At 39.9% G+C, this 26,133-nt stretch overlaps 1 protein-coding gene across 2 annotated transcripts in view; it reads right to left on the bottom strand.

Moving 5' to 3' along the window:
- Positions 1-25,915, bottom strand: part of LOC136878711 (protein spitz) — a 746,457-nt gene extending 720,542 nt beyond the window's left edge. The window contains exon 1 of one of the 2 annotated variants that reach the window (XM_067152153.2): positions 25,318-25,915. The gene's annotated coding sequence lies outside the window, so the exon portion shown is untranslated. The remainder of the gene's footprint in view (positions 1-25,317) is intronic. The other variant, XM_067152152.2, reaches the window with a different exon arrangement.
- Between the last annotated feature and the right edge of the window lie 218 nt (positions 25,916-26,133).

The following is a 26,133-nucleotide window of genomic DNA, read 5'->3' as shown; positions in this document are numbered from 1 at the left end:
AGTGAGGATGATAGGACTCGGCTGGAATGACAAGGATCTAATTCTGAACTTATTTAAAGTCTAAATTGCAGAAGTAGAATTCACTGGAATCAGAAAGAAAATAAAAACAAGAGGAGGGGTCAGACAAGTTTGACAAAAATAATACCCAAAACAAAAGGTATCATATGTAAGGGTATGTTCGAAGTACCGATTTCGCAAATGGAACTGTTATGAACTGTAATGTTAAGGAAGACTGAAATGAAGAAGACGCTCAGAATACCTAAACGCTTAGAAAAGTTTGGATAAAGACATCAACACTAAAAAAAAACCCAACATCTAACTACAGCGAATATAGGCTAAGGTAAGGCTCTACAACAAGATTAGTTACTTGAAAAGTGTAATCGAGAGGTCTCCTCCTCTTACCACTCTTCCCATACTGCGGTGGGCCCACGAATGCGAATTTGGCACATTTTACAACCGGATGCCCTTCCGGACGCCAGCTCTATGTGGAGGGATGGAGTTTTTAATTTTTTTTTTTTTAAGATCTGCTTTACGTTTATGTCGCACCGACACAGATAGGTCTTATGGCGACGATGGGATAGGAAAGGGCTAGAAGTGGGAAGGAAGCGACCGTGGCCTTTAATAAAGTAGAGCCGCAGCATTTGCCCGGTGTGTAAATGGGAAACCACGGAAAAACCATCTTCAGGACTGCCAACAGTGCGGTTCGACCCAATACTCCCGAATGGTACGTGATCCAAACCACGCAGCCACTTGTTCGGTAAGGATGGATTCACTACGTGTTTCTGTGGTGTGCTGTGTGGTAAATGAAGAGGAGTGTACAAACAGAAAAACCAAGTCCTCGAGTCAGAGTTATTAACCAGTCGCAATTGGGATCTTCTGAACCAAAGGCTCGATGCCGATCATTGAGCCAGAGAGCACGAGACTAACAATAATCGCTTATGATAGCAAAACAAGTCTTCCAAACTAAGAGGAACGTTTTAGTTCTAGTGACCAGAAAGGAATCTTTCAAAGCATTCGTCTGGAGCATGGTCGTACATGATTATGATTCCCCAGAGACATCTGACTTGGAAGCGTGGATAAAAGACCACGGAGCCCTTGGCTGAGTATGGTAATATTTCCACAGACTTGTGCCAGGTTTCTCACAAATTTAAAAACCTTCCTTTGGCACTCTTATTCCTTTTACACAGACATCATTAGGTTTGAGGGGCCTAGCGAGTCTCATTTTCACGTTTGGCGATACCTTCAATCTTCGAAGAGTTGGACCCTTCTGCCAAAAGGAATATGATTCTCTCGTAACACCAATACCGCACTGTAAGGTATGGACTTAACCTGAGGCGCCGGTCTGAGTGACTGGCTTTCTGAACTCAATAAAAGGTTGTTGCCATTATTTACACTTCTCATAATCATGGATTTCCCATTATGATAAAGTATGCCAATTCCTATGTGTATATCTAGAACAAAAGATTAAGAGACAGTTCTAAATAAATGTATGCATGAGTAGGACTTATACAAATAAATTACAAGTGGAAATTGAATTCAAAAAGTCGTATGGACCTTTCTTTTTTACAATTTGTTTCACGTCGCACTGACACAGGTAGGTCTTATGGCGACGAGGGGATAGAAAAGGGCTAGGAGTGGGAAGGAAGCGACCGTGGCTTAATTGAGGTACAGAACCAGCATTTGCCTGGTGTGAAAATGGGAAACCACGGAAAACCATTTTCAGGACTGCCGACAATAGGGTTCGAACCCAGTAACTCCCGAATGCAAGCTCACAGCGGCCGCGACCCTAAGCACACGACCAACTCGCTCAGTGTTGCGTTCAAAGTGGGAATATTCAGTAAGTACCGTACAAATGGTTCCTGAGTGGTCGAACTGACCCCTTACTTATAGACAAAATACCTAAATCTAAGCAAACAGAGTTTGGTGTTCCTGAGTTTAAAAAGTTAGATACGAATTTTGGGACTGTTCCCCGAGCGCCTATTAACACTCCTATTACTTCTATATTATTAATGTGGTAAAGATTTTCGAAATATTAAACTGTAGGCTCATAAATTGCCTTCTTTTCTGAATCAACCTCCTCTGGTTGACCGGAGGATACAAAGGAAATCTAGAACACTTTTTTGGTTTAGTGCTGGATACAGTTAGGGTGATAAATAAAAACCTACGTGCAAGTATGAAGAAACGAGTTTATATTTGTACACGATTTAGCATAATGTACAAATATGATGAAATTAGTTTCGTATTCTTTACATGATTTAACATGTATGTTGTATGTATGTAGGGTATTCAGCCCGAAGGCTGGTTTGATCCTCTGCAGCTCCGCCAACAGCTGTCATAAATAGCCTAGGCGTCACTGAAGAGGCGTACTAGGGAAATGAGGAGTGAGGTAGTTTCCCATTGCTTTCCTCACCGAGCCAGCCGCTGCTATTACATATCAGTCTGCCGAGCCCACTGAAATGCATGCACCAACCGACCCTATGAGCAATATCTTCACACCATTCATAACAGGGACTGGCTGCGTAAGCAATGGTATTACTAGCATCACTCATACCTCAGTCACTTTCAAATTGTCAAAGCCAAGGATGAGTCAGACAGGTCAATGAAAGTAACAAATTTGATATAGCCCATACCAGAAGACATAGTGCACTGTAAACACTACATCTCGCCAGCAAAGGCGCATGATTTAACATACCAGTCATAATTTTCTGATTTTGGTGTGCATCCTCCTAGGTTATTTTTAAAAATATAATCATAAAATCCATGAAATACAGAAGTTGTTCATGTTATATTGTAATAACAAGATTACTTTAATAGATCGTACGCATGATATATTACCAGGAGCGTAGCCAGGATCGGCCGATTGAGGGTGGGGGGAGGTAAAGTAACAAAATCATGATACAACACAATGAAGGTGCCTGTGCGTGTGTGGTGCGCGCATAGCCTATATGACTTGCTCTTATAAGGACACCGATAAAAGTGAACCATGTTGATATTCAGACTGCAGTACACTACAAAATTTCATTTACATTAAAATACAGAACAAGAACGGTATGTTCAGTTTACGATCTAAAATACAACTTTCGAGGCTTCTTGGAAACTAGATTCGACATATCTGTTGGTTCTACAATTATGTTTCTGAATGTTTATGTACTTTTTTTCTTTTTGTAAAAGCTCCATGGGGGGGGGGGGGCTGCCTAACCTCCAGTAACCCATCCCCTGGCTACGCCCCTATGTACTACGCATGTAGCATGTTAATCACATATCAGACCCTCTGACATTCATGACGGAAAATATGCTCTCCACATTAGCACTATGGCTAGAAATGAAGGAATGTAAATAAGCAAATTTCAGTAGTACTGAAAACTGCTCTGAAGATTTACATGACTGAAAAGAATCTTTTACTTACAGTTATGAATTTCATTGGTTCCGTATTGAAGTGGGATTACAATAAAATTAAATTCTTTCCAGGTCCACCTATTCAATACAATGACGTTTTATTGTGATTTAATCACATGTCAAATAGTCAAATGGTACTAGTTTCGGCATCTATGTGCCATCATCAGCCTTGAGTACAAATTAAAACAAGATATATATTCCTAAAACATCTAAAACACATTTTAACTCATTATAAAATAACATACAATTAATGTGGTGATACATGAAATACGATAAAATTAAGATACAATTGGTGTGATATAAAATTCTTAAAATTCCGGCTGTTCGTTACATAATTCAGTCTGTGTGCATCCGGGATAAGTGAATTTTTGCAGTTGTATGCTGTCTATGTGAATGACATTTGTTCCTTTAGATATTAGGTGGTTCCAGGGAAGTTTACTTTGATCATATAAGATCGTGATGTAATTAAGGATGAATTCCCACTTCAATTTGAACCTGAAGGAGAAATAGCCAAGTTAGACATTGGAAGCAATGTGTGGAAGTTTATTGAAAATAATCTTTGCAATATTTTTTTATTGAAAAACAAGCAACATTGTAATATTTTACCCGATGTCATGCTTTTTTCTAATGATAAACGGTAAACTGGCAAATTTAATATCGTGCCAGTAAAATGCCCGGCACCTAAAAAGAACCTCCTGTTGTAAAACGTTTCAGACACGTCGGTTTCAAAAAACTGTAAACGTGCAATAGTTAGCGGGACGTAAACCACTACATTACATTTTACATAATAAACTCGAGGGGACGAAAATGTAATTTTGGAAAATATTGACAAGGGCAAACTGAACAGACAAGAAGAGGAGTAACCAAGTCCTACAAGAAAAGAAAAATCTCTGCACTCATGTATTCTATTACAGGCACTCGCACTCGTCCATTTTCTCCGCTACAAATAAAAGCATACAATCATGAATGTGTAACTGGGCTTAGCAGACGAGAGAGCGAGTTCATATCCACAATTCAATGCTTTTATTTGTAGCGGAGAAAATGTACGAGTGCCAGTGCCTGTAATAGAATGCAGGAGTGCAGAGGCTCAATCCAGTATTTTTCGCGAATAAAAAAAATACAATACTCATGGAATGAAAAAAAATGTATTTACAAATTAATATACAGATATAGGTTTGAGTACATTAGCTATACTCGGTAATGGACGATGATAAGAAAAGTACTGATGATGATGCTTGTTGTTTAGAGCGGCCTAACTTCTAGGTCATCGGCCCCTAATGGTACGAAATGAGACGAAATGAGACGAGAAATTAAAATCCCTAAATCCTCCACTGACCACAATTCAAAACGTGAGAACGATGGATGGATGGATGGATGGATGGATGGATGGATGGATGGATGGATGGATGGATGGATGGATGGATATGAATTTAAAACGACCCACAGTGTCCCACATGCACAGAAGCTGGCGTAAAACAATAGTATCACTGACCAAGGGACTGCTTCTAGAGCACAATACTGAATCGTCGATGCTTGTAGTCGGAAGGAGTTCAAAATCCAAGTCAGCGGCCCCTCATAATGGTACTTATCGCTAGAAAAGTAGAACCATGGTATTTGATGATGATGGTGCTTGTTGTTTAAAGAGGCCTAACATCGAGGTCATCGGCCCCTAATGGTACGAAATGAAATAACAAGAAGTTTAAAAAATCCACTGACCAAAATAAATAAGTCATGAAAATGAAAAAACAAACAAGAAACAAACAAAAAACAGTGGATCCGACTAAAACACGGTCATAAATAATAGTATTACTGACCAAGGGACCACTTATAAAGCACAGTCCTGAATCGATTATGCTTGATGTCTAAAGGGGTCCAAAACCAGGTCTAAGGCCCTTCAGTATGGTACATATCGCGAGTTAAGCAGAACCATGATATTTCTCAAGCTGCGGTAATAATCAAAGGTAGCGTAAACTCACGGTGTTCCAAATATTAAGGTACTACTCACCAGTATTGTACGTCGTAAAGGTAACTCAGACCTATGGTGTTTCTCACACAATGGCGCCACTCACAGCCAACGTAAACCGATGAGGTTCCTCACCTAGGTGTACTAAGCACGGGCACCGGCATTCCCGTGGTGTTCCTCATATAGTGGGTACTAATCATTGGCAACGCAGACCCATGGTGTCGCTCATATAGTGGTACTAATCACAGGCAACGCCCAGACCCGTGGTGTTGCTCACATGGGTACGACTCACGGGTACTGGAAAACCACACTGAACCCCGCTTGAGTGCTACGAATCACAAAACTATTCAGTACCTAACAGAGTGGTACTACTCGCAAGTAAAAGCGACCCATGGTGTTCCCCGCATGATGGTACGAATCAAGAGTAGTTTCATGGTTCTAATTCAATCATCCCTTGGTCGCCTCTTGTAGTCGCCTCTTACGACAGGCAGGACAGGCAGGGGATACCGCGGGTGTATTCTACATGTGCGTCCCCCACCCGCAGAGGGTAGTGTGTTTGGTCCGCGAGAGGTATTTTATTTCCATCAATCCGCCGGCAAGCCGGTTAGGACCCCACCCCCCCCATCCGCCACCTGGGAGTATCACCTCTCCCCCTGCTACGCCAGCGTAGTAGGCTCGTGGACCATGGTATTTGTCATGTTGCGGTACTAATCAAAAGTAGCGTAGACTCGCGGTATTCCACACATTATGGTACTACTCACAGGTAATTAAATTCGCACATGTATTACAGACCTACGTTTTCGCACAATGCGGCGCCATTTACAGGCAACGCAAACCTATGGTGTTCACCACATAAGTGTACTAACCACAGGGACGCCTACTATCCCGTGGCGTTCCTCATATAGTGGGTACTAATCATAGGCAAGTCAGAACCATGGGTTCCATCATCCCATGGTGTCGCTCATATAGTGCTACTAATCACACGTACTGTATAAGCCGTCGCGCTCTCGTTTGCTACTAATCACAAACCTATTTGGTACCTAACATAGTGGTACTACGCGCAAGTAAAAGCGACCCCGCGTGGTGGTACTAATCACAAGTAGTTTCATGGTTCTAATCATCCCTTGGTTGCCCCTTTTAGTCGCCTCTTACAACAGGCAGGGGATACCATGAGTGTATTCTTCGTCTGCGTCCCCCACCCACAGGGGTTTGTGTGTTTAGTCCGCGAGAGGTATTTTATTTCCCTTAAGTCCGCCGGCAAGCCGGTTAGGACGCCCCTATCCGCACCTGGGACGCGCCACGTAGGAGTATCACCTCTCCTCCTGATACGCCAGCGTAGTAGGTTCGTGCGTTGTTAGATGGTTTACGTGGCGACTGAACACGCGTACTACTCTCGTAGTGGAAGTGGCTGGGTCGTCGTTTAATTCGAAGGCGAACGTACCACGGATTAAGGAGAGAAACTCTTCACCAGCTGGTGGCTTCAGATCGATGTTCAAAACACCACCAAGTCCTGTACAATAATTGTATTTTAAATGGTACTGGTTCCCACGAAACTTGCGTTCTTATAGCAACGTGCAGATGACGTTACTGACATAGACGACGAACACTGGTTGCCATGGTTACAATGGTGTCGGGAAATAAAATAAAAATAAAAAAATCCACAGCCTGTTTCCAGTCATTCGACCGGGTCAGGAATGGAATGAATGAAACCCCCATCTAGCGGCGAGGATAGGAACTGTGCCGGCTGCCGAAGTCTGTCGCACTCCTCTGGGGCAATGATTAATGAATGACAGATGCAATTAAATAATATTGGAGACTGTTGCTGGAATGAAATACGGAAGGAAAAACAGGAGTACCCGGAAAAAAACCTGTCCCGCCTCCGCTTTGTCCAGCACAAATCTCAAATGGAGTGACCGCGATTTGAACCACGGAACCCAGTGATCAGTTAGACCACTAGTCCAAAAACATATCTATGTTAAAAATGATGAAACGAAGCTAAATAAAAACGATTAAGGAAAGGAAACTAAGTTCCTTCCACACAGCGGGACAACTTGTTTCTCCAAACCATTAGGTAAAAGAAAGAGGTGGTGATGGTGGTGATTATTGTTTTAAGAGGAACTACAACTAGGCAACCATCCTCTCTATAACACTAATCAGAGGGAAAAATGGAAGGGATCCGACACTTCGAAAAAATAAAGGTATCGGCCAAAGGAAGACAAGGGCCACGAAGGGCGTGAAAATGAAAGACTCCCTAGCCCTCGCAAACCTAATAGCGTCGGGGTCGGAAAATAACAAGAGTTGACCAAGAGAGGTCGGAAAAGGATAGATGAAAGAGAGGAGCCTGGCACAAGTAAGTGGAAGCAATGCTAGGACTGCTAAGGGCCCCGTGGTCGCCAACCCACGCTCCAAAGTTCAGAGCCCCTGGGGCCCCTTTTAGTCGCCTCTTACGACAGGCACGGGATACCGTGGGTGTTATTTTACCGCCCCCACCCACGGGAGGAGGTAAAAGAAAGATGACCATGAATATCCTACATTATAAATTCAGTCAATAACATGACATCTCACGTTGGTCTAAGAGTACCCCGACAGATCTGTTAAGTACGACTGCAACGACGAGTTTGTCCTTCAAGACCTGATGGTGACGAGCCGTTCGTAAAAGTTCAGTCCAATGAGACTAATTAACGAAATACCTATTCATTGCTTCTAGTATATTACTACACTGTGAGTAACCAATCACTTTGTTTTCTTTTTAAATATACGATTAGACAGTGAAATCAATAACGGCATATTTTAGCATGACTCTGTGACAAGACAGATCGCGTGTGTACAACTGAAAATTACGCTCCTTTTTCAGTAAGGAATTGGGGATGACCTCAAAGCCACCGACCTTGTTTTAAAATGCATGAGAGATACCGGATCGTTCCCGAGTTCCCCTACAAGTTCGATCCAATGCAACGCGAACACTCCGCGCCAGATACTGTGTAATCTATCTTCGGCATTCCGTTTCTAGAACTTTCACTATATAAGCACGTAATGCCTAAATAAGAAATGACATCGTGGAGAAGGAAAAATAAAACCAAGGTCAAAATATAGCTATTTTTTAATACTTGATGAGATCTGGACAGTACAATATGAGGACTACATTCATAACTTTTGTTGTGGAGAAACACAAATACCTGTAGAATCTTTATAACTGTAATAGAGCAACAGAATAAGTTTCCATTTAAAAAATTTCCCCGTGTTATAGCTCGCAACAGAACCAAAGAAAGAGGTCATAAAACAAACATTCCTTTACCATGGGTGGACGACGACTCCTCAAGCTACCGATATCATTTGTGTGTTACACTGTAGTGGGATATTATTCACACTGTAACGTAACACACTAACGATCTTGGTAATCTGAGTGGTCTTCTGTTCAACCAAGGTCAAGGAATGTTTATTTTATGACCTCTTCCTGTGGTTCTATAGCGAACTATAAAACGGAGAGGATTATTTTAATGGAAACGCATTCTGTTGCTCTATTACAATTATAAATATTCTACAGGTATCTTTGTTTCTCCAAAACAAAAATTATTAATGTAATCCTCATATTGTACAGTCCATATCTCCTCAAGTATTACAAAATAGCTATTTTTGTTCCCAATTAATATAAACAAAATTGTCATAACTTCAAAACAAATAGTGATATCTTAATGAAAACTTCAGGAAATGTTCCTCTAAACATTTAGTAGTTAACTGTAAAAAAAAAAAAAATTAAAAAAACGTATGCCTGAGACCCAAAAGTTTAAGGATAGGAATCATGTTAGTGAAATATGCAGGTGTCCTTAACATTTTTGTACGACCTGTATTGCCGATGTCAACAACTTCCCGCATGAACGTGTGATGGCAAACTGACAAGCTAATGCATTAGACATATTTTTTTTAAAAAAAAGAATGGTATATTTATATAATGAAATCAAGCAGGTCCGTATAAATTACATCGGAGTATGTTCACAGATCCTCGAATCGGAGCATAAATATGTACAGAATATGTACAGAATGACTCCAGATTTAAATCCAAATCTAGTCATTTAACCATAGATGAATTTGCGCATAAATATTGAATTTTCACGACCGCATTGTAATCGAAACAGACTTTCAACATATTAAGTCGTGTTACGTACATGTAGTACGTGTTGAAGAGATGTTAAGTACAGAACAAAAATGGCCAGCCGGACACCAGTGGGATCCGAACCCACAACCTCTCTACAGTGTGCTAGCAGCAGTGCCAGACCTGTAGCTCAGATCCTTTCAAACAGAACAACGATGGCCTAGGCCACCATAGCTCAATTAGTAGAGCAACCGACGCGAAATCGGGAGGTTGTGGGTTCGGATCCCACTGGTGTCCGGCTGGCCAATTTTGTTCTGTACTTAACATCTCTTCAACACGTACTACATGTACGTAACACGACCTAATATGTTGAAAGTCTGTTTCGAATTTGCGTATGTTCGAGTTTTTCCAGATCTGGGACCTCCTTATGTGTATCTGAATTATTAATGCTTATGATAATATAATTTACAGAAAATACACAGGTTATAATGAAATCATCCTTCTTTGACCTCAGGTCCTTTTAGGCATCAAGTTCCTTAGGACACTTCTTGTACAAAGTTCCGTCCGCTGCCAGTCTTTCCACTGACTGCTGTTTCCGCCCATTTTGGAATCATCGCATAAATGTACTGGTTCCGATTTAATTCTTCTGATCTCAGGCTTCAAAATTCTGTTTCGGCTTCCTCTGTTGATCCTTTCTATGATATTTTTCTTTTGCTACGTCTCTGGTAATACCCCAAATCAGAGTATGGTTCCATGATTGCTCGATACGAGAACTGAAAACGATCCGAAGGAAAACACCACAATTTGTTCTGGGCGATTTTCGACAAATCAGTAGTGTTACGAAAACGTTGCAAACTTTGGGTTGAGAAGATCTGGGAGTAACGAGACGAACTGTTCGACTAAGCTGTATGTTCAGAGCTGTCAGAGGAGAGGTGTTGTGGAATGATATTAGTACACGAATAAGTGTGAGTGGAGCCTTTAAAGACAGGAAAAATCACCATACAAGATAAAGCTGGAATTCAAGAGGATAAACTGAGGCAAATATTCATTGATACGAATAGGAATAATTAATCAATGGAACTGTTCGATAAATTCTTTAGTTATTTGAAATCGTTTAAGAAAAGACTACTTAAACAGTTGATAGAGAATCTGCCACCTAGGCGACAGCCGTAAATGCAGATCAGTGATGATTGATTTCACTGATTTTGATTTAATTAAATGTTATTTGTACTTTTCTTTCGTTGACCAATTCCACATCACTTGCATAATTCATCTACAAGAAGTTTACACACATACATCATAAGCTAAATAAATATTTTTGATTTGGTAAGATCGTACGAACACGTATACGTTTTCGGCGACGATAGGATAGGAATGTTGAGACTACAGCCTGAGTCAAGACACAGTTGCAGCGTTTGCCTAGTGCGAAAATGGGAAACCATCCAAACACCATCTTCCGGGCTGTCTACAGGGGGTTCAAACCCACGTAGGCAACTCACTTAGATAACCAATTAGTCAATATCGACCTATCCTCAGCAGTTTTCATTCGAGCCTCTGACCTGAACCAAGAGACAGTAGTAATCTTTTATTTTAAATACCAAAAGAACGAGATGAGTGGTCCCCAATAATTGTCAGACAAAACACTTAAATAATCCGTTTAATTGTGGAATGGTATAGACAAGGTTTAAAAAAAAAATCATACCAACACATGACGGGAAGTGTAAAGCATTAAGGGGAAACGTTTACATACACTGGGTAGCGGCTGTCGGCGTCAGAAGTTGAAACAAAATCTCAGAAAGGGGCAATTTCCTAGTCTGACTGTTGGGTGTATCTCATGTTCAGCTTCGAAGGTAGGCAAAGCAGGGAATAATGTTAACCTTATCATTAAAAGTACTACGAGAGGACTATATTTCGGCAATTGAATCAAAATAAGATAATTTATGAAAACACACACATATAAGCTAATGACTTATATGAAAATAAATTAGTACTAAGCCTATATGACGTGGTATAGACTCGAAAAAAAGAGAACTTCCAGATGCAAATATAGTATTTACTATCTATAGCACATTAAACTATTAAGAGAAATCCACAGATTAAGTGGTACAAACAGATATACACGAGTAATTGCGGAGGGCAGTCAATTTCCAGTCCAGATGTTAGCTTTATTGGTCACATGTCATGATGTAAGTTGGATAATTAAGATACGAGAGAGAATATGCATAAATAAATAAAAAAACAAAATGAGTCTAAATTCGATGGTTATAACTTATAACCTGTATTTTCTGGATAATGTAACTTTTCTAAAGAAGGCATTTACAAAATAAAGATTTTTCCTTTCACCAGTTTAACGCAGCATTAACACAGATAGGTTTTCGGCGAAGAAGGGAGAGGAAAGGGCTTGGAGTGGGACGGCAAAAGTCACAGAACGCCATCTCCAGGTCTGTCGACAGTGGGATTCGAAACCGTCTCCCAAATGCAAATTTACAGCTATATGACTTTGTGAAGACAGGTAGTGTTCGAGGTTCGTGGAGGGTGATATTATTCACATGTTAGCATAGTTGAAAGGCTGACCAAGTCCTCCCGGTGATCCTCGAAGCTCAGTGAAACAACGTATCAATGCTTCAACTCAGCAAATCTTAACTTTGCTTACCTCGATTTCCCATTAGTTTCTTCCCGCCCTTCAAAGATCAGAGGACTCAGAAACGAGCTCGGCGCATATCCCTTATTGCAATTGAAATCAACAGCCTCAAAAAATGATAGAAAATTTACTTTTAATTGTTTACCGAATGATCCCCCCTCCCCTAATAAAACGAAAATGTAATAACACAACAAGGAGCAAACTGAGAAGCTCTGTTCTTCCACTCATTTAGCCTGATCGTCATCGGGGTTTCAGGCGTCTAGTACCAGGTTGTCCCTCCTGGAGCATTCATGATGCCCCACACCCAACCGGCATACTCCGTAAACGACTGAGGAGGATGCAATGGGTACACTGCATGTTCCCATTCTTAGATCAGTGTGCGAGCGTCAGTCAACTACGTCCCATACGCGCTCGATACGGTTTTAAGTTGAGGCTCACCGATGGCCATCCCATTAATTCATTTCGATGTTCGCACAAAACGTTGCTGGGAAAGGCGTAGCAATGACATCTACGAGGATGAACTGAAAACCACTCAGTTTGCAGCAGTTACCACATACTCTTCCAGGATTAACTTTAATTATCAAAATATAATTCACCTCCAATATCGATACAAACCATGTGGACACAACAAACATATATACAGGGTCATTTTTGAGAGACTGTAGCTCACATTAGGTCAGGTACGCAAGTCTGATCAGGATCGAATAGGTGTCGCGAAAAGGCGAACGTCATGACTTGGAAACATCAAAGAATGGACTGGAATTCACAGCGTTGAAAGACTTTTTAATCTACAGCAAGAGATTGCACAACTTTCGCCGAAGTGATCGCCAACGCCAGTGGGACCTGATATGATACTTTGAAGTAGAAGAAGAACTGATAAAATATTAAATGCGAACATACAATACCACGCGCTTATTCTTTTTGAGCGACTATACAATCAAAATTAGGTCAGGCAAAATACTGCTCTGTCTATGAAAAAACAGTCCAGTTATCAAATGACGTGGCGATGGGCAAACTATGTCAAATGCGGCGCTCGAACAAGTCGTTTGGCTGTCATGCACCTCTCCATCAACCTATTCCTTAACGGTATGATCAAATACTACCATTCCAGGTGCCGCCCTGACGTGGTTTTTCAGATCCCTTGCTCTGACAGTACGTCACCCAAAGCGGAGTAACTAGATAACGGTCTTGATTTTGGATTGATTTCGAGTCAGACATGCTGACTTTTATCTCTGTAGTTAATCCAGAGTCGATGAAAACTGAAGGAGACACGTGTAAATTATCTGCGACAGAGCAGAATCAAGGTGATGGCCCGCCTCAGCTCGTTAAGATGTCTCACTGTGTGTGTGTGTGTGTGTGTGTGTGTGTGTGTTAGGACATACAATATTTCTTCCGTCACGAGGCACTCGTGGTACACGAAACATGCTGGAAGCTGAAGGGGTCTCCTGCAAACTACAATTTATTGCTAAGCCTACCAGAGAAAGCAGTAAACAGATGTTTGTTTCGAGCAGATGACATCGTAGACTTTGCAATGGCTACTGGGATTAATGAGGTCCAGAGTCTGCCACTGGGTGTACCGAATAATCTACAGGTAGTCTGAGAACAGTTCTGCCCTGCAATGTACGGCAATTACTGTCTCCACTAAGCTATGTTTTAAATTCATCAGCATACTACCCTACTTCCTGGGAGAATGCACAACTATAAGGTCATCGATCCCAATAATATGGGTTATCCTCTGTGATATACTGTAGTTGTCTACGGGAAGGAGAAAGAAGATACGCACTAGCCCATGACGTCCAAGAACTCAGGCGTAGCCGCAGCGTATACCTTGCCGCCGAGGTGGCATCAACACCGGAAGACTTCATATAATATTCATGGTTGGATTATTCTACTTTTATGACTAATGCTATATTTCGGACGTTAAATTTCGTGTTCGGAGAAAGCCCACTCTGATATAAGAAAAGCAACCTCTTTAAAATCAGCAACGACCTGAAAGAGAAAAAAATATATTTCCCTGAATGTACCTCCTTACAGCTCTTCTGCATAACCTAACTTATACGGTACAAATGCGATTCGAGTGAAGGACATCTGAGAGTGGATCCCTATCTCCTACTCACCCATTAGGGTCTACAAATCTCACTCCTAATTTCCTACATACCTACCCCAAAGCCACACTGAAATCCCCGATCACCCTATAGTCATTATCCCTTCTACACAATATCCCACTCATGATAATCTCCACTCCTTTAAACTACTTCCGTGCTGTCATAAGCAGATCCCATACATTCCTAACTATGTTAGTACATATTCCTGCTTGCCGGATGATGTTGAAACCAACGTAGAAAATTACCACCACCTCCTTCCCTTCTACTTTTCTCAACATCTGTCCTAATCTGATTCCCGGATATCATTCTACCCTGATACCCTTTCCTCTACACACTTTCCCCACATGTCTAACAATAAAGTCACCCAAGCCCAGAGCCTCAATCACACCCACCTCATTTGATACCGTCCTCTCCTGATCTCCCGTAACTCCCTTGACGCCTGCAAAACCTACATCATCCTACTTTCTCTCCCTCTCACGACCCTGTTCAACCTCCCTCTTCCAACCCTTTACTCACATTTCCATTTCCTCTTGCCTCGCCCCTCCTCTGTAATACTTCCCTGTTCCCCATTTTCACACTGATGTTCTACCTACAGTGATTCATACTGATTCGTTACCGATACTCCCTTGAACGTTCTCCCTGAAGAGTACCCGTAGCTCTAATTTTCCTTCCCCTTAAAACATTAGCCCATCTATACTCCACAATTTCTCCCCTTCTTTCCCCTACCATCTTGCCTATCTACCACATCCTGTATACTAACTGAAGGAGACATACCTTCATTTCTGTCCTTCGTTTAAAGCCGAGTTATCTCCGTCAAATTCATTATCTCTTCCATCATTTTCCTTAGTGTACGCTCACACCCATAGTACCTACACTTACCTCCCAGAACCATTATTTTATCTTCTTCACAGCAATATGAAATAAGACAAAAATATCAACAGAAATAAATTAGCGTATTCTGTGAGTAAAAATGTGTATGTCAGATGAAGGAAATACTATACACTACACAGAGATTTTACGACCATAAATCAAGATACTGATAAAATAACAATACTACAATTATTCTACTTAGGCGTGTCCTAATTAGAAGATATCAAGTCTAACTGCAACTACAGAAATGTATTATAGACAGATGATGATGGTGGTGGTGATGATAAGCTGAGATGGTTCCAATAGTGTGAGAAAGATCTGAGAAAGGTGGGCATTACGGAGGATGAAATCAATGACAGGGTTAGTTTCAGAAGAATGATTAAAAGCCATCAGTTTATTTATTTATTTATTTATTTACAATTTGCTTTACGTCGCACCGACACAGATAGGTCTTATGGCGACGATGGGTTAGGCCTGGGAGTGGGAAGGAAGCGGCCGTGGCCTTAATTAAGGTACAGTCCCAGCATTTGCCTGGTGTGAAAATGGGAAACCACGGAAAACCATCTTCAGGGCTGCCGACAGTGGGGTTCGAACCCACTATCTCCCGAAAACAAACTCACAGTTGCGCACCCCTAACCGCAGCGCCAACTCGCCCGGTATATCAGGGTTTTATGGTGGAGGCCGAAACCAGAAGACAAAGAGGCCCTTTACCAGAGCAGCGGAAGAAAGCGCTGATCGACGGGCTCAAGAAATACTGGCAGGATGTCAAAGCCGGCAGACGAACAAGACACAGATACTGAAAATGAGATTGGTTGTTAACACGCAGTCCGTAGAGGCTCAATCCGAAAGAAAAAAGGAAAAAACCTATTATGCTCTAAGAGATATGAAAACTGCCGTTGAGCTGAAATACCAATATAGCAAGCAATATACTATCTAATAAAATAACTGCACTACAACTATAAACTGCACTACGTATCCTAATTATAACAGGTAAACTGAAACAAGAGAAATTAAGTTAAAATAAATACGCCTATGTGAATAATAATTCTTTTTCTAGCTACGCACCAACAGAAATGGAAATTGCTATTAACTGCTGAAAAATCAAGAGTACCGTTAAACTTTTCTGGAAACTATGCCAAAGACTTGAACTACAAATATCGAATTATACTTATCAGCTGATTTACTCGACCGTGTGTCAACAACAGAATATTTGGATTGGAAGAGCAGCAATGATTACAAACAATGAAAGTCCGTTAACTATCTTGTCAGCGAAATACCTTTTATTCTCTCGAAGTATTTTCATATTATTTAACTAAATGCACAATGTTTCCGGTATTGTACTAATTATTTAAAGAAATTGTTTCCTTCGTAATAGGTTGAACGGATATGCTATACGAAGTATAGTGGCTACTACGGTATATGAATGCAACTGTACGAGAGGAAGTGCGGAAGGTACAACTCGGTAAAATAAACTGCTTTTATATGTATCGTACTAACTACAACAACACGTATATAATTATATACACGAATAAATATTATTTATTTTCCCGAACCCAGATATGAAACAAAGTAAACCTAAGCTACGTAATCTACCGAACACCAACGGAACTACTAAATGTAAAATTTAAATATCACTAATCTTAGTGGAGCCTCAATTGCTCAGGCGGCAGTGTGTCGGCCTCTCACCGCTGGGTTCCGTGGTTCAAATCCCGGTCACTCCATGTGAGATTTGAGCTGGACAAAGCGGAGGCGGGACAGGTTTTTCTCCGGGTACTTCGGTTTTCCCTGTCATAACTCATTCCAGCAACACTCCAATATAATTTCATTTCATCTGTCATTCATTAATCACTGCCCCAGAGGAGTGCGACAGGCTTCGGCAGCCGGCACGATTCCTATCCTCGCCGCTAGATTCATTCATTCATTCCATTCCTGACCCGGTCGAATGACTGGAAACAGGCTGTAGATTTTCATATTTTCATCGCTAATTTTAATTACTAAACAGAAACACTAAACACGAATATTTATAGCACTATAAATGGATCACATACAAAAAATAATCAAATTTCAATAGGTGTTACTACTATATCACTACGGTACGACACTTTCAACAGCCGACCATTCATCAGCGCGTCCGACAATGAGCCGGTATCAAACTCGCCAAATCGGGTTCAGAGCCTGAGCGACTCAGCCCGGTTGTAGATAAGAATAATTAATAGATAATAAATTAGATTCACGTTAAGTTTATGCAGGGAAAAACGTCGTATTAATATATGACATATTCTTCTATCCCCATCACCTATAACGTTTGTAAATAACTTACTAAGGAGTAAATTCCCACCACAAGGAATTTGTATTAACAAACGTAGCATTGTTTCAAATAAATTGCTGAATGTACGATATAGTTAACGAGATTTTTAACGTCGCACTAATACATCGAAGGTTTTCGGCGACGCAAGGATGGGGAAGTGATAGGATTGGGATGGTAACGCCCGTGGCCTTAATTAAGGTACAACCTGGTGTAAAAATGGGAAACCACGGAAAACCCTTCTTCAGGACTTCCGATGGTAGGATTCGAACCCACCATCTCCCGAATTCAAGACCACGGCCAACTCGCTCAGTGGCGATGTAGCTATCTAAAGGCGTACACGTGTCATGCGCACTGAATCTTTTCATTTATCTCGGTGATGGTCTCTGTATCTCCAAATTTGACCCGAATGGACTGATTTTGAGTTCATTATTTATGCATCTCCTACCCAAAGTTCACGTTTCAAACAATGAATTGTTCAAGAATGTGAAAAAATATTTAACATTCCAAGAAAATTCAAATAATAGGAAACTATTTTGAACAAATTCGGCAACATGTTAGTGGCATTTTCTCTATTTTTTGCCAAATTTCGTTTAACTATGTTTTACGAACACCATTACCCAAATAAGTCATTAATTCCTGGCAGGACTGTGAACTGGAAGTCCTACTGGGAAGGAAGGATCTATTGTTCATACTTCATTTAATTGCTAGCCACGATCTGATCACTGTCCTCGTGTACACGCAAAGATATTTGTATTATTTCAGTATTCGTATTGGCGTACCTAATTAATTGGGGCGATGATCAGGAGATATGTTCAGGGTACTTGAAATACCGTAGGCCTAGTATTTCAGCATTAACAAGAGACCTTTAGGATTCTTAATTTGTAGGCCTACCTATCTGAAAGTGTTGCTTCATTCATCCCTCCAAGCAAACACATAAGTGAAACCAAATATAAAATAACCGTTCGAATCCCACTGTCGGCAGCCCTGAAGATGGTTTTCCGCGGTTTCCCATTTTCGCACCAGGTAAATGCTGGGTATGTACCGTAATTAAAGCCACGGTCGCTTCCTTTCCACTCCTAGCCCTTTCCTATCCCATCGTCGCCATAAGACCTATCTGTGTCGGTGCGTCGTAAAGCACAAAAAATGACACACACGAAAAATAAAATATAAAATTATCAATGCTCCCATCAGCGTAACCATCTTAAATTGAAATTACAATGTAGTTTGTAATTTTAACTATAACAGACTCCGAACAATAATGACAGAATATAATCGCAATGCACACACCGAATACTTGACAGACTACCGAACGTTCGAGTGACGAAACGGTGCCAAATGTTTGTCAGCAACGTGGAAGGACCTCTTATCCTCCTTGCTGTGCTTTCGGATAACATCCATTCTTCTTCTATGCTCACTCAGCAAAACATATTTATTGCAAATGTTTGGCAGGAAGATACCCTGACCCAACAAACAGAGTATTGTACGTACAGTGAGTCACAGTGATACTCATATACCACTAAAACTGGTATGTGTTTATTTATGAATAGAAGTGGACAACATATGTTAGCATTTTGTGTGTGTGTGTGTAACAATAAAGGTATTCCTTGAATTATAATGTCAATGCAGGCTAGTTACCAAGATATAAAAGATTCTTTTTAGATATGTTACTGGGGCACGTCAAAATGAAACTCATACAATTATTCTAGATGGCAAGGTAAGAGGACAGTATAAACACGGTAAGTTCGTGCTTCGACACCGCATTCAGTTTGTTGTGGAGACCTGTAAAGTACAAAACGTTTCGGTGCTATCATGGGGCGTCAAAGAGGACAGTCTTCGAAAGAAGAGAACTGATGAATTTTCGTAAGAGGAAAATCACTCCGAGAAATTGGTAACATTATAAACAGGATTCAAGCAACTGTATAATGCGTTATAAATACAACAGATATAAATTTTTTTGCTAGGGGCTTTACGTCGCACCGACACAGATAGGTCTTATGGCGACGATGGGATAGGAAAGGCCTGGGAGTTGGAAGGAAGCGGCCGTGGCCTTAATTAAGGTACAGCCCCAGCATTTGCCTGGTGTGAAAATGGGAAACCACGGAAAACCATTTTCAGGGCTGCCGATAGTGGGATTCGAACCTACTATCTCCCGGATGCAAGCTCACAGCCGCGCGAACAGATATAAAAGTACACGTAGCATTAAGAATAAAGACAAAGCGAGTAGGAAGAAAATGTTAAAACTTCTGGGAGGAAAGCTGGAAAGTAAGACAGATGAAGAACAATCCAGCGATTAGTTCTCCGAAACTTGCTGTGATAGCTGAAGAAACTATTCGACTTATCTTAAGGAAAAGTAATAATGTTATTCGCTTTACGTCCCACTAACTACTTGTACGGTTTTGGGAGACGCCGAGGTGCCGTCATTTAGTCCCGCAGGAGGTCTTTTACGTGCACGAGGCTGACGTATTTGAGCACATTCAAATACCACCGGACTGAGCTAGGATCGAACCTGCCAAGTTGCGGTCAGAAAGCCAGCGCCTCAACCGCCTGAGCCACTCAGCCCGGCTTAAGGAAAAGTAACAGACATGAAGATTAGGTAGGGACAAACCATTTGTTAGCAAGATTCATGGGAAGGAAAGGTTGAGCTTTGTTAAGGAGCATACAGAAAAAATATTTCGACTTCAGGAAACTGTAATTTTTTCAGATGAAAGCAAGTACGGTACGAACAATCTCTTCGGAACACAAGGTAAGGTTATTGTCTGGAGGAAACCAAATGAAGTGATAAAACCTACCAATTTACGTCCAAGTGTCAAACATGATGGAGGAAGTGCAACTGTCTGAAGGTGCATGTAACGTAGTGGACTAGGGGAGTTAACTTTTACTGATGGAACAATGGATCTAAATGTGTATCTAAATATACTGAGGGAACATTTACAACCGAGTGCTCAAAAGCTTGAGTTATTTGATCGATTAAAGTATTTCCAAGATAACGATCCGAAACACAAAGCTCATGAAGGATGTGGCTGTTATAAAGATGCCCAAAATTAAGAGGCAACGTATTACTTTTCTTTGCAAGTATAAGGAGATAATTTATTTTGTACTTTAGCAGAGAAAAGTGAAAGTTATTTGTTAAACCAGGACCAAGACCAAAATTTTTAAAAAATTATATTTTTTGCTGAATGGAAATAAATAAGCTTTCCCCTAGCGTACGAGTTTCATTTTGACTCGATGTATACGTATTTAGGGCAGTTCCGGTGCTCCAAGCCTCTAACATGGAAGGAATGTCACATCCAACAAATTCGCCTATGTGCGACATTAAAATGAAATTAAAAATATCAGTATATTCATGAGGCTACTCCAATTTCAACATAACAATGAAGCTGCTACTGTTTATCTAAGAGGCACCGACACTAGTCCAAAAAATTGAAGATCCGCGCATAAGGATGACGGCGAGTTGTTATTAACGTTGTTTTGATGGGCCTAGCATTCAGATTATCGAAAACCGACGCACTAGGAATGCAGTTTGCTGGTTACACATGTTCCAGTACAGTGATCAATTAGTTGGTTTCTGGTCTCTTGCTAACAGAGTTTTTAAGTTACTGTAAAAGCACTATCAAAAACAAACCCTAGAGTTTTTAAGTTACTGTAGAAGTGCTATCAAAAACAAACCGTATTACGGACCTTGACCAGCCATGACGGCAGCTGCTAAGCCAGATATTGGCAGATAATGGAGAACCAGAGGTCAGGCGTATTGCTTGGCATTCGTGACCAGGCCACTACCTCTCGTAAGTCGTAACAGCAGCACCTCAGCTGCCCTCACGAAGATGTGTGAACATGAAATCGAACCTTCGGGTAAAAACCAGGGAACCGGGCGAGTTCGAATCTCATTGTTGGAATGGTTTTCCGTAATTTCCCATTTTCACCCCAGGCAAATGCTGGGGGTGTACCTTAAGGCCACGGCCGCTTCCTATTCTATCGTCGCCATAAGACCTATCTATGTCGCTGCGACGTAAAGCCACTAGCAAAAAAAAAAGCAAAAAAAAAAAAAGCCAAGGACACTACCCCCAACACTCTGGCTTTACTCTGAGTGTCTTTCATAATGTCGTCTGGCTGAGTGGCTCAGGCAGTTGAACGCTGGTTTTCTGACCAAAACCTTATCGGGTTCGATTCCGGCTCAGTCCGATGGTATTTTAAGGTGCTCAAATACGCCAGCCTAATGTAGGTAGATTCACGAGCACGTAAAAGCACTCCTAGGGAACTTTCACGTATCTAAAAACCGTAAAAGCAGTTAGTGGTACGTAAAACCAATAATACTGTTTTTTTAATGCCTGTCAGAATTTCCTTTAGTGATTTCAGAGAGAAAAAGATCTTCATTATTATTACAATCAGCAACATCGACATCCACGTCAACCTAATAGGCTTCTCCTTGCGGTCTGTTATCTCTGATCACTTATTTTTTTCTTTCTCCTCAGGTTTCTTCTACCTCTTACTTACTACCTACTTATTTGAAGTTTGTGTTAGGTACCGGCATGTAGGCTAGTTCCCACCGCAGTCTATGTCGTATTATATGCTGAACAACAGTGTAATTTGCGATTTTTTCAGGGTATCCTGAATTCTTTGATGATCAGGTAAGGAGAATCTATCAGTCTGCCAAATTAATCTTCATTTCTGCTATTTTCAAAATTCCAATTCCCTTCCTGATGCTCCAAACTTTGTCTCCATATGCAAGAACTAAGTAATCAAGCAGGAGACTAATATGTTGCTGCGTAGATGATTAGGTTGACTGTGTAATTTTCATATAACTTTCACACACCATCAAAAATGAGAAGAAATAGCGGACAGTTGAAAGAATTGAAACATTTGAATTACTTTTCACTAAGCTATCCTACCATTTATATAGAAAATGATGAAGTTCAATTATGACCTGTCTACAAACAACAGTATGTTGAAATATACATTATCTATTTAGAATACATGTAGCATTACAGTTTTATATTCACTGTTTGTTAATATAAATACAAATAATGAAGATTCAAAAAACGTTGTTGCCCTGCTTGGCTTATGAGACAAAGTTCAGTATTTGTTCTTTATAGTCCTTCCATTATGACAAACAGATGTATTTTATCTCCTCTACTTTTCAACTCATATTCCGAGGAAATCTTGTGATGTGTTTCAAGACATCAATGCAGAATTAAAGTGAACAACAGGCAATTCAATAACATACCATTCTGCTTGCTAACAGCATTCAAAAACTTAAGCTTCTTGCTGAAGAAACAGAACATGTCATAGTAGCATGGTCTTAATATAAACATTAAGACAAAATATATACAGAGTACCAAACAGAAATAAAAAATCTGCACAATGATACACAAGTTAAAGTTAATGGTACCGGTACCATTATCTAATAATGTTAGCTTTATGAAGATTGGGACTCTACTAAAGAAATTAAACATAGAAGTGAAATGGCTAGAAATTCCTTCTGCAAATATAAAATAGTTTTAAATTCCTGAAAAATTAATTTGAAATTAAGTACACATTATGTGTGATTTATGAAGAATCTCAAATATGAATGTTTCAACTAATTCTTCAAGGCAAGTTAGTTGTCAAAAGAAGCGCAGGAGAAGAAATATTTCTTTGCTCAAAAACATACAAGACTGGGCATCAATGAGAAGAGCTGGTGAACATCTTCATGCAGCCTCTGACTGAATTAAATTCTAATGTGATCGACATCCAGCAGTACAGCTGAAGTTTCCATCAAAATATAAAACCAGCTGGCATATAAACAAATTTCTGGTACTCCAAAATCATAAAAACAAAAAACCCTATAAAATTCGAGATGCAAGTTGTGATACTGACAGTAGCAGTGCTGTGATTATAGATAGACCTTCTGGATCTGAAAATAAAATGTAATTTATTATTGTCATTGTAGAGAAGTGTATTATAATTGATATTGATTTATTTACCGATAATTATAAAAGAAATGGTAATTATTTTTAATAAAAACATAATATTTTTTTCCATTATATCCTCAAAATGTTTTCATAAGTTATAACTTAAAATCATTCTTTTGAATACTGTTAAATAGAGTAAAATAGTGTTTATCTTCTGGTATGGGCTAGAGCAAGTTTGTTGCTTTCATAGGTCTATCTCAGGCTCATCTCTGGCTTTGGCAATATGAAAGTGGCTCAGGTATGAACAATGTTAACACCATTCCTTATGTAGCCAATCGCAGTGGTGAGGGGTGTGCAGGCATCGCTCATAGGGTCGGTTGATGGGGTTGGCAGACTGATATGTTTGTTAAGAAGGAAGTTATACTTTTCAGTGTTGACTCAGTTAATGTAACTTCGAAGTTTTTCAGTCTGTCGAACACTAATTATAATCCCCACCCCACTATAACATTGAAAAAATGTGGTTTGGTAGAATCTGATGATGTTCTTTCAAGAATGATTCTTTGCTTAATAGTTGTTGTTTTTTCCTTTTTATACAGGTATGTTATAGTTTGACAGAATAAAAACTTAAGTTACACAGACTGAAACGTAATAGTATCTTGTGGTTCAGTGAGGGAAGCAACAGGAAACCGACTCGCTTTCCATTTCTCAAGAAGCCCTCTTCAGTGACACTTAGGTTTTCTGTGACTGCAATGGTGGAGCGGTTGGGGATCCAGCCAGCCTTTGGGCTGAGGACTTGAAAATGTAACTCAAGCAACAAGACGAGATAACAGAACATGCTGTGATCAGTGTGTCTACCACCGTAAATCTGGGCTCGTATGGCAGTTAAGATAAACCATCAGAGAAAAACTAAGCTTCTGAATGATGTAATATTACAGACTACACTTTCAGTATTTGTCGAGATTAGTTACAGTGACAATCTCAAATTCATTGCAATAATTCAGTTGACAAGAATTTATACACTGTCTCCAACTTTAAGGAGTGATAGCATTAAGTTTCACAGCTGCAGCATTTCAATAAGGGAGAAAGGAAGTTAGCAATGATATTACATTCAGAATATACAAGTAAAGCGTGATAAGACTTAATTCTTTTGCAATGCACTAGCCAAAACTTTAAAAATTCCCAAGCACATATGCACTATTTACCCTACAGTATTTTATAATGCACTGAAATTGCATAAGAGGTAGAAAAACACCTCAAAATATTTTATTCTTAGTTATAAATCTGCAGGCTTAAATACTCTCTGCATGGCAAGGTGTGAATCTGAACTAACCATTTCTTCAACATTCTTGATCCTGTCCTTTGACATCCACTCTTATGAATACAAATGTGTATCAACATACAAAACTGAAAAGTAAACACGTACATAACCTTCAGCTTCCCATTAGCTGTAATCACTGTAGCAAGATGATATAAGCAGCCATTTCAAATAGTTTTAAATGTGGTTGATTAGAAAAGAAGTGTAAGTTAACACAAATAGCAAAAATTTATCTTTATGGTCTTTTACGGAAGAAAATTCAATATCGCAGACAACAGACAATTATGAGTGAACATACCAAAATCTTCATTACACAATACAGTTTGTACACTTTAGCAATAGAAAAGATCATTAACATCTTGAAATTAAAAAGAGGACGTCTAGCTAAAACTGCACTCTTTGTAGAGAACATACGTTCTTCATTCAGGTACGGACGGAACCTTTAAATTCGCCTATCGACCCAGTTAGCAATTAAATATGATGTGAAGCCCCGCCCCCTCAAAACGTCTTTATAATGAATTACACACCAATGAAACAAACTTCAAGTCCACGTAATGGACAAATAAATAATATTATTGTTAAAAGGATGGCTTTTACAACTGTCAAACGTGTACTTTAATTACTACAAGAATAACATGTGACATAACCTTAACCTAAAATGTGAGAGAGTATTGTGCAGTCTTTTGGTTAGATGTAACAACATTTAACTTAATCTAAATTAGCAAGTGATTAGTGACATACCTTTAATATTAGAGTGGAAATAGTCATCTGCTGTTGAATCACCACCAAAATGTCGATAAGAAATGGGTTTTAAAATCTCGTCCTGCGAGGCTAATCGTCAAATTCGTTCGATGTTCGAAATTCAATGAGCTTCCCGCTTCCAATTAGTAGTTAAGAGTGCCAGGTTATTCACATTCACGCTGTTAATCGGTAACACGAGATAGAGGAAGCTAAAATAAGGTTAAAGAACAGCACAATAAACAAAACATAACCCTACACATTTAACTTCTTACGGAAACGTCAGCGGTCGCCATATCAATGAATAAAGGAAGTCGTCCTGTCATTTACTATAACATACACAAACGATTGCAATAAGTGACTTACAAAACATGCGCTATCGGGCCGGTTAAAAATATCAAATTAAATTAGAAATCTGTTTTTAAATTTGTACTGCAAACTACAAAAAAGAAATTATTCACTCGATTAGATCGTTATATGATGCTAATTTTATACCCAAAATCGTAATTTTCATCCTCTGCCATCTAGAAGCATGCGTTTATAACTATCAATTTTAGGCGACTTCTAATTTCCTTCGTTGGCGGAAAATATCATTTGTTTGCAATGCTGTCAAAGCGTGTAATTTAGGAATGAATCTAAAATATCCGTTGTTCTTTAGCTACCGTTCCATTGAGTATCATTCTGGATATTCTGCGCATTTTTATGGAGCATCCGTCAACGGGGCTGTCATGTTATGATTTAGAATTTCGTTATTGTTGCAAACGTCATTTCCAAGAAGTAGAGGATGGTTGCCCAGTTGTACTTCCTCTTAAAACAATA

This window comes from Anabrus simplex, chromosome 8 (assembly GCF_040414725.1).
Source record: "Anabrus simplex isolate iqAnaSimp1 chromosome 8, ASM4041472v1, whole genome shotgun sequence".
Classification (NCBI taxonomy): Eukaryota; Metazoa; Arthropoda; class Insecta; order Orthoptera; family Tettigoniidae; genus Anabrus; species Anabrus simplex.
This window is presented reverse-complemented; position numbering and strand designations above follow the sequence as displayed.